The sequence below is a fragment of the Elephantulus edwardii genome, unplaced genomic scaffold (assembly GCF_000299155.1).
Source record: "Elephantulus edwardii isolate Elephantulus edwardi_28Jun2011 unplaced genomic scaffold, EleEdw1.0 scaffold00084, whole genome shotgun sequence".
NCBI lineage: Eukaryota > Metazoa > Chordata > Mammalia > Macroscelidea > Macroscelididae > Elephantulus > Elephantulus edwardii.
In genome coordinates, this window is record NW_006399834.1 from 11,469,138 (window position 1) to 11,479,326 (window position 10,189).

Here is a 10,189-nt window from a genome sequence, read left to right on the forward strand (position 1 = left end):
CTGTTGAAAGAAGAATGATCTTCCTCCACATTGTTATTAATCAATAATTCTCAGTTTCCAGTATCAGAGATTCCATGATGCCTTCAAAATGCTCTCAGATCTTACTACAGGACTGGGCTAAGAAATTATACTGAGGTAGCAACAAATTATTTGGTTTTCGAAACCACTCTGTTCACACACAAATTCCCATCTTCTGTACTTGCTGTCCAGTACTCATGAATGACCTCCACCCGGACTTAACACCTCCCAGTTATGCCCTCTGCCTTTCAGTGCAAATGCACCCCTCTGAACTTCAGACTTGATCCTAAAAGCAACATTCAGTATTTTCTTATGTGAATCCTCGTAGCTAACATTACCACTTTCCCCCAGTGCTGCTTTTTCAGACCAAACCTGCCTTCTCATCATCTACCTGGCATACTCCAAATTCCATTTCTGTTATGATTCATTGCACCAGAATGTGTCAGTCATGTAGCCACTAAAAGGTTCTAGAGCAAGGGAAAATGCCTGAATTACTCTGGCCATGTCCAGGTATTTCACATTTACTTTCATTGTGATTCTGGGCTGGATTTCAGAGCTAATTAGCATATCTGGCAATACAGAGAAGCAATCTTGGCCTGGAGTAGGCTTAAGGCATCTGCTCCTTTAAATGATAGAAAGGATGAGATTGGGTTAGTTAGGAACAGTGCCTTTATTATCTACTGCTGCTATGACAGAAATTCCACAAGTGGCTGGGTTTAAAAAATAGAACTTATTCTCACAGTAGAGTCCCCACTTTAGCGACCCTATGAACAACAGAGCTGAACACTGTCCTGTCCTGTGCCTTCCTCATCATCTCTGCCATACTCAAGCCCATTGATGCAGTCATTGTGTCAATCCATCTCCATCTTGTTGAATGTTTTCCTCTCCTTCACCTATTCTTCACCTGTAAAAACACGATATACCTTTCCAAGGAATAGCCCCTCCTAACCACACTGGTGTCTAGTGGTAAGAAGCTACATTGCAATCTCAAAAAACACATGGCTTGAATCCACCAGCTGCTCCACCGAGAAGGATGGGTAATCCCTGTGTGATGTACTGCTTCTGAAAACCTCCTGGTCAGCTATGGGTCAGTTCTGACTCAATGGCACACAACAATTACAATATGCTAAAGTATGTGAGATGGAGCTTTGTTATCTTGCCTCTAAGAAGCACTGTCCTCTCCCTCCAAGACAAATCTCTTTTAATATCATGGTTTTTAAGTGGCTAGAAGTCCAAATTCAGGGTGCCAGCTCTCAAGGAAAGCTTTTTCTTTGTGTTAACCCTATAGGAAGATCTCTTTGAGTTTCTGCTTCTGATTGATCTTCATGTGGTTTGGCATCTCTTTTCTCTCTGAACTCCTCGTTTATTTAAATATCTTTTTTTAGCTCTAAAATATTTTATTTTAAATACACCTTACACTAATCATGTCTCATTCACATGACAAAGACAACCCATACTCAAGTGGTATTATAATCACAGGCATCCAAACGGACTGTTCAATTCTAACTCAGACTAAAAAAACTCATTGCCATGGAGTCAGAGCCCACTTATAGCTGACTCTCCAACAAGTTTGAACTAAGATGGGCTGGTATTGGCTACTTTGAATGAAACAAAAGGACATGGAGGAAATATGAACAGTCATTATTTAAAGAATAAAAAAGTTGCCTGACATGGAACCATTTTAGAAAATAGTAGATGATCAAGAACCAATGATAACAAGGAAAGAAGTCAAGCTGCACTGAAGGCATTGGCAAAAAATAAGGCCCCAGAAATTGACGGAATACTGATTGACATGTTGGAATACCAATTGACAGATGCAGCCCTGTACATCCTCACCAGTCCACAACAAGACATTTGGAACACAGTTACCTAGCTAACTGAGTGGAAGAGATCCATATTTGTTCCCATCCCCAAAAAAAGCAACCCGACAGAATGTGGAACTTACTGAATAATATGAATTATATGACTATAAGTATACACTGACAGAGAACTGTCAGAAATTCAAGCAGGATTTAAAAGAGTTCATGGCACCAAGAATATTGTAGCTGATGTCAGATGCATCTTGGAAGAAAGTAGAGGTACTAGAGGGATATCTATTTTTGTTTTATTGATTACTACATAAAGGCATTTGACTGTGTGGATCATGACAAATTACGGCTACCAAGGAGAAGAATGTGAATCCTAGAACACCTCATTATGCTTATGCAAAACATACACCTAGACCAAGAGGCTGTTGTGCTAACAGAGCAAGAGGAAACTGCATGGTTTAAACACAAGAAAAGTATGTGTCACGGTTGTATCTTTTCTTCATTATCTATTCAATCTGTATGCTGAGCAAATCACTCAAGAAGCTGGACTTTATAAAGAGGAGTGTGGCATCAGGAGCAGAGAAAGACTTAGCAACATCCTGTGTTAGGTGGATGACATATACTTGCTTGCCAAAAGTGAAGAGGATTTGAAGTTATATTGCTGCAGAAGATCAAAGACTGCATCCTTCAGTATGGATTACACCTCAACATCAAGCAAACAAAATTCCTCACCACTGGGCCAATAGGCAACATCATGATAGATGGAGAAAATACTGAATTTGACAATAATTTCTCCTTGTTTGGATTCACAATCAACACCCTCAGTACCAGCAGTCAAGAAAGCAAACAAATGTTGCACTGAGAAAATCTTTGTTATCAAGGACTTCTTCACGTAGCTGAGGAGGAACAAAGTTTAAAGACTAAGGATGGTCTTTTCCATTTTGAATAAGGATGTCAGAAGAAGAATTGATGTCTCTGAGCTGTGGTGTTGGAGAAGAGTACTGAATATCCCATGGACTACAAAAAGAACAAACAAATCTGTCTTGGAGAAAATGCAACCAGGTTGCTTCTTAGAGGCAAAGATGATGAAACTTTATGTCACATACTTAGCTCATGTTGTTAGGAGGAGCTGAGCCTTGGGAAATGACATCATGCATGGGAAAGTAGAGTCAGAGAAAGAGAGGAAGACCCTCAACAAGATGGAGTGGCCTACAGTGACTGTCACAATGGGCTTGAGTATATAAGAGGTGATAGGCCACAGGATAGGGTAAGGTTCAAATCCATTGTTCATAGGGTTGCTATGAGTTGCGGTCAAGTTGACACCAAATAACAACCAAAATAATTACATAAAAAAGAGATTGCTTTTATTTTCAAGCTGTTGGTGGACTCCAACAGCCTATTCGGGGTGGCAATGCAGTTCCTTACCACTAGGTCACCAGATCTCTCTCTGGCTCATAGACATCCTGAAAAAACAGAATAGACTTGTCTTCTAGGGTTTTCAAAGCCAACTTCTTGTTGTTGTTATGTGCTGTCGAGTTGCTTGCAACTCATAGCGACCCTGTGTACAACAGCCCTAAACTCTGCACTGTCCTGTGCCAATCGCACTGTCTCCAACACACCCATCCCGATCACCCCAGTCACTGAATCAATCCACCTCATAGAGGGCCTTCCCCTCCTGCGCTGTCCCTCCACCCTCCCAAGTATGATGTCCTTCTCCAAGGACTGGTCCCTCCTTACAACATGTCCAAAGTATGTTAGACGAAACCTCAGAATCCTTGCCTCCAAGGAGCAGCCCAGTTTAAACCTCTCCTGGATGAATCTGTTTGTTTTCTTAGCAGTCCATGATCATGGCCTATTTAAGAAGCACCTTAGTCTCCAGAGAGACACTATTGCTCTTCAGTACTTTGGAGAGGTCCCTAACAGCAGACTTTGCCATCGCAATAAGTCTTCTGATTTCCTGGCTGCTGGTGCCAAGAGTGTTGACTGTGGAGCCAAGCAAACTAAAGCTGTAAACAATCTCAATCTCTTCACCATCCATCCTGTTGCTGCCAATTGGTTCAGTGGTGAGAATCTGTCTTATTGACATTGAGCCTCAATCCATATTGAAGGCTGCAGTCCTTGACCCTGTGCAGCAAGCGCTTCAGGTCCTCCTCAGTTTCAGCAAGCAGGGTTGTGTCATCTGCATAACGCAGATTGTTGATGGCTCTTCCACCAATCCTGATATCACATTTCTCCTCATAGAGACCAGCCTCCTCGATAATCTGTTCTGCATGCAGGTTGAAAAGTTATGGAGACAGGACACATTCCTGGTGTACGCCCTTCCCAATTTTGAACCATGCAGTGTTTCCTTGCTTTGTTCTGATGACTGCCTCTTGGTCCAAGTATGGGTTTCACATTAACATGATCGAGTGTTCTGGAATTCCCATTCTTCTCAGAATCAGCCACAGTTTGTTACGATCCACACAGTCAAATGCCTTTGCATAGTCCAGAGATGCATTGAAATGCCTCCTTGTGTACACTTAGAGCCTTGCTGAGATATATGGTTGCCTACAGTCAGATTTAGACACCATCTATTCAAATGGTCACCTTTAGACTCCATAACAGGGAGAGACTCCATATCCTGCCAACTTTCAACAACATCTCTAGGGAGTATTTTACTGATGACCTGGCTTATCTTACTCACTAGTAATCACAGGAACAGAATAAGCTACAATGTATTTTTGTTGTTCCTCCCCAAGTGCTGTGGGAGTCACCCGGGTCTTTCTCTGGGGTTCCATAATGCAGAGATTGCCAGGAAGCTAGACCCAGAAGAAGGGTAGCACTCCTGTCAGATAGAATTGACTGGCAGTTATAAGCTCCTCAGTAGGGCATGGGACCTAATTTTCATACTTGCCTTAAGGAGTGAAGCCTACTGGAATGGCAGCTGTGGCATGAAAACATGTGAGGCCTCTGCCTTGGCTTCTTTTCTGGGTAACAGAGTCTGGCTGTGTAGAGACAGTGTCTGTTTATGTGAAATTGCATTTGGTCATGGTAAAGATCTAAGCACATGACCAAAGTCTATGACCAAAAATTTAAAACTCTTGCAAGTAACCCTCCTCTTCTTTACAGGTTACATTTTCTAGCTTCCATAAACTTTCAACTTCTGTCCCCCAGCCATCCCTGAAAACTAGCACATGGCCAGATCCTGACAGGCCCCGCTAAATTCAGCATCAATTGTCCAACACCCACTTCTGTCTTGTGGAACAAAACCAATTGTAACCAGATGAGAATTTCCATGCGTATTAAATGAGCTCCCAGACAGGAGAACAAAGGGATAGTGTTGGAAAGATGTCACCCAGGAAGGAGACAGGCAAGAGTCCACTTCCTGGGAGTCGGCTGACTGTAAACTGAGCCTAGACTTCTGCTTGGAGATCCTGTACACGCCTCTCAGGGAAGAGAATGCTGTGCAGACAACTCAGCCAGAGCCATGTTTTGGAAATTCCATAAGCTGTAAAGAGGGGGTGGTGGGAAGGCAGGAGGGTGCAGGGCCGCTAGAAACCAGGCCCATCTAATTCTGAGGCTGTCTAGGCAGTTGAGTGTGAGCTCATGATGCTCCCGTTTGTTTTGGGTGCGGAAGAGGCAGTAGAAACGAGACAGTTCATTTTTATTTTTGATGAAGTGAAACTTCAGTTAAAAAAAAGAAAAAAGGGAAAAGTCTGTTGCAACTAGAGCCGAACAACAGATAAGCACAAAAAAGCCCTGTGGACCGTAGCCACATGCACCCTTAGGAACTGTGTTTAGAAAATCACGACAAGTGGCAGTTTGAAGGCCATGAGCAGGTCCTGTCCAGCTGTCTAACAGGAGAAAACAAGCGAGCAGAAAGGGAAGAGTTTAAAATAACAAGGGGCTCTTTAAATAGAGCTATAAAACTGGGTGGCAAACCTAGTCCAAGGGTTAAAAACAAGCTTTGCCTCCAAAGTTTCTATGGCAACTAGATAAGATCTACAGCAAGAGTGTAGTTAATGAAATATTTCTTCTAGACCAACATGCAACAGTAAGTAATGAAGGCTGACTTTGTGCAAGACTCCAATACAGGTTACATTTTTAGCTTCTTTTTTTCTTTTTCTTGGCAAGAATTGGCCTTGATTTTGCTGGGACTCCATTCGCTGCAAGTCCTGATTTCTCTGTCTCATAGCTTAGAAAGGGGACAGAAATACTGATGCTGATCCAAGCCCTTTGGAATGGAGAAAATCTTTTCTCGATCTTTCTCCACCTCCTCCAACAGTTTGGACTCATTTGACACACACTTGCAGTGTTAATTTGGACATTTAGAATAAATGCTTGTGAATAAGTAATTTTATCTGTATACAAAGAATAAACACAATCTGGTGGGGTTAGTTGGGAGCTAAATGTATTTTACATGACTAAGAAGCAATGGGACTGCTTGGACCTGGAAGCCTTGAAATGATGTTTTAACCTGTTATCAACAGTGGGACTTGGGGCAATTTAAAAAAACAAAAACACAACACAATAAAAAAAAAAACCTTCTGTGTCTCAAATTCCTATAAAATGGGTTTGAATGTTGAAAACTGGCTTTAGGATTAAAGGAGTTTAAAATCATAAATGTGCCTAGCTATGACTGGTATAGAGTAGATACTGATACATGTTTATTGAATCTGATTAAATTTCTTTGGCTAAAAATTATGTTAGAGTTCCAGGGAAGCTCTACCAGACTTCTCCCCAAGAAGATTGAATCTCAAATTTTTTCTGTTAGGTCAACTGTATAAATGAAATGATAAAAGATTATTCTAAACTGTGGAACATATTTAAAACCAAACTAAGCCATGAAACTCATTGCTATTTGGTGGATTCCCTGAATGTTAACCCTTTATCCAGAAGAGGATGCAAAGTTCTTGAGTAATGTTTGGTCTTCTCCTTGTTATTCTGTAACTTAAATACTGTGATATAAATTTAACTGTTATTAATACAAAAAGTCAGTCATTGTGGAGTTGGAACGCACTCATAGTTGGCCTCTAGTGAGTTTCTGAGGTTTTAAATCACACAGGAGCAGACTGTCCATCTTTCTGCCTTGGAGTCATTGATTAATTACCATCAATAGAGAGGTGGCCTTGGGTCAGCAGTATAACTCCCTAGGAACTATGCTACCAGAATCCCCTATTATTAACACAGGAAGTTCTTTTTTTCTTAAAGTTATTATTAATATATGCCATGTTACATGGTGGTAGTATTACATGCTTTAGAGTAGGAACTGACTCACAGCTCACCCTCCAGTGAGTTTTCAGACACTATAAATTGCACTGGAAGAGATTGTCCATCCTTCTCCTATGGAGCAACTGGTAGAATTGAACCTCATGCTTTTGAGTTGGCAACACAAATCCTTATCCACTAGACCACTAGAACACTCTCATAGTACATAGTGGAGACAATAAAGGAAAGGGGGAAAAATGCTTACTATAAAAGATATTTATACTCTTAACAAAACAAGTAAGCATCAGCGATCGCATCTTGGTTTCTACAAATGGTCACACGGTTGTAGCTATATGGCTGTCTCTTTTCACTGTTAGGTGCTGTTGATTCGATTCCAATGTATCATGACCTTATGTGAAAGAAGGGAAGAGTCTTAGTGGCACAGATGCCAAAAGTTTAGTTTGAACCCACCTAGTGTCTTCATGGAAGAAATACCTGAAAACAGTTTCTGCCACATAGGGTCATGATACATGATCTAAATCCTGCCTTAGCCTGTTCTCTCCTCATCATGTCTTATATACTTGAGTCTATTGTTACAGTCACTATGTCAATCCATCTTGTGGTCTAGTGGATAAGGATTTAGATCCATTGTTCATAGTCTATTGAGTCATAGTCTATTTGATGGAACATAGCAACAAACAGACATTGTGAATGATAGAATATGTTATAAGAACTCTGGATTATGTTTTGCATTTCAAGTCTGAAAAGTGCTGGATTTCTTTTGGGAAGCAGGTAAATCACTGATAATTCAAGCTTCTCTGAAAGAATTGGCAAAAAAGGCCCCAGAAATTGACGGTATACCAATTGACATATTCCAACAAACAGATGCTGCCCTGGTTGTGCTCACCAAGTTGTGCCAAGAAATCTGAAGGACAACCACCTGGCCAACTGACTGAAAGAGATCCATATTTGTTCCCATTCCAAAGAAAGGTGACCTGATAGAGTGCAGAAATTACTGAACAATATCATTAGTATTACATGTAAGCAAGATTCTGCTGAAAATTATCCAAAACTAACTGGAACAGCACAATAACAGAGAACTGCCAGATTTGCAGGCTGGGTTTAGAAGAGGCCATGGTACTAGGGACATTATAGCTAATGGTATATGGATCTTGACAGAAAGCAGAGAGTATCATTGGAATGTCTATCTGTGTTTTATTGACTATTCAAAGATGTCTAAACTGTGTGGATCACAATGAACTGTGGCTAACTCTGAGAAGAATGAGAATCCCAGAACACTTGATTGTGCTTATGTGAAACCTGTACTTGGACCAGGAGGTAGTCGTCAGAACAGAGCAAGGAAACACTCCATGGTTCAAAATTGGGAAGTGTGTACACATAGGGATGTGTCCTATCTCCATATCTTTTCATTCTATATACAGAACAGTTCATCCGGGATGCTGGGCTGTACGAGGAGGAATGTGGCATCAGGATAGGAGGAAGATTTATCAACAACCTATGTTATGCAGATGACACAACCCTGCTTGTTGAAACCAAGGAAGACCTGAAGTGCTTGCTACAGAAGGTCAAGGACTGCAGCCTTCAATATAGATTGAAGTTCAGCATCAAGAAAAGAAAGATTCTCAGTGTTGGGCTATTTGGCAGCATCAGGATGAATGATGAAGAGATTAAAGTTGTTAACAGCTTTAGTTTGCTTGGCTCCACAATCATCACTCTTGGTACCAACACCAGGGAATAAAAAGATTAATTGCATTGGGAAAGTCTGTTGTCATGGACCTCTCCAGAGTAACAAAGAGCAATGATGTCAGCCTGGAAACTAAGGTGTGCCTGATCCATACCATAGTCTTTGCAATTACTTGTGATGAGTCAGAAAGCTGGACCATGATTAAGGATGATAGAAGGAGAATTGATGCCTTTGATCTGTGGTGCTGGAGAAGAGTATTGACTATACTATAGATTGCAATGAGAACAAGCAGGTTCATCCTGAAGAGGGCGAAACCAGGCTGCTCCTTGGAGGCAAGAATTCTGAAGCTTTGCCTCACATACATTGGGATTGTTACAAGGAGGGACCAGTGTTTGGAGAGGGTCATAGTGCTTGAGAGGATGGAGGGACAGCACAAGAAAGGAAGACTACGAGATGGATTGACTCAGTGACTGGGTTAATGAGGGTAGGTATAAGACAACAAGGTTGGCACAGTATAGAGCAGGGATTAGGGCTGTTGTACATAGGGTTGCTATGAGTCACAAGGGAATCAACAGTACATAACAAAAGAAGAAGTCTTTCTTGGTATTTCATTTAGTCTCAGGTGTACCTCTTACCCTAAAAGATGTGATCTTTATTCTAAAGTACTTCTAAGTACCTTATTCCTAAAGCATACGCTGAACTGAATGACACCATCCTGCACCACTTCACCTCTAATATCACGATTCAACTCTCAGCCCTAATGCATTCAATCTCTTCAAGGCCTGTCAACTCTTGCCCTCTGCAAGTATAACCGAGATCTTGGACAGGGTCTCTCGGAGAATCCACAAACAGACTTCGAAGGCCTCCCTTTTATATAGTTCTTTCTCTTGACACCCTGTCTCATAGATTCTAACTGCTTTAGCAGCCTCATTAGATCAATAAGGCTAGCATTCTCATTTGGCTCCATCTTCCTCCATCATGGCAAGAACTCTCCCCAAGCAGAATACTAGAGCAATTGTGGGGCTTATCTCCTATTTTCCTTCTATCAAGAATTATAGCTTCATGCTGCTTGTCTTTGCTTTAAAACAGTCACTTCATATATTTTGTTCATTGTCTTCATTTATTTCGATAGGAAAGCATGTCAAGTATCAATTTATATATCAGAATTGGAAGATGAGGTTCTGAACATGACATTTTAAAGCCACTTTGATATATGGTGAAGAATAAAAGAATAAATGCACTCTCTTGTGCTCTCCCTCCACCCTTCCAAGCATGATGTCCCTCTCCAAGGACTGATCCCTCTTTGCTGCTCTATCTAGCATTATACAAACACCTATTTTCTGTCTCTCTATATTTGCTTATTCTGGACATTTTATGTAAATGGAATCATGTAGTGTGACTGTGTTAGGTACTTTGTGCTGAAATAACAACAACAACAAAAAGACCATAAGGGGGTGGCATTAAAGAACAG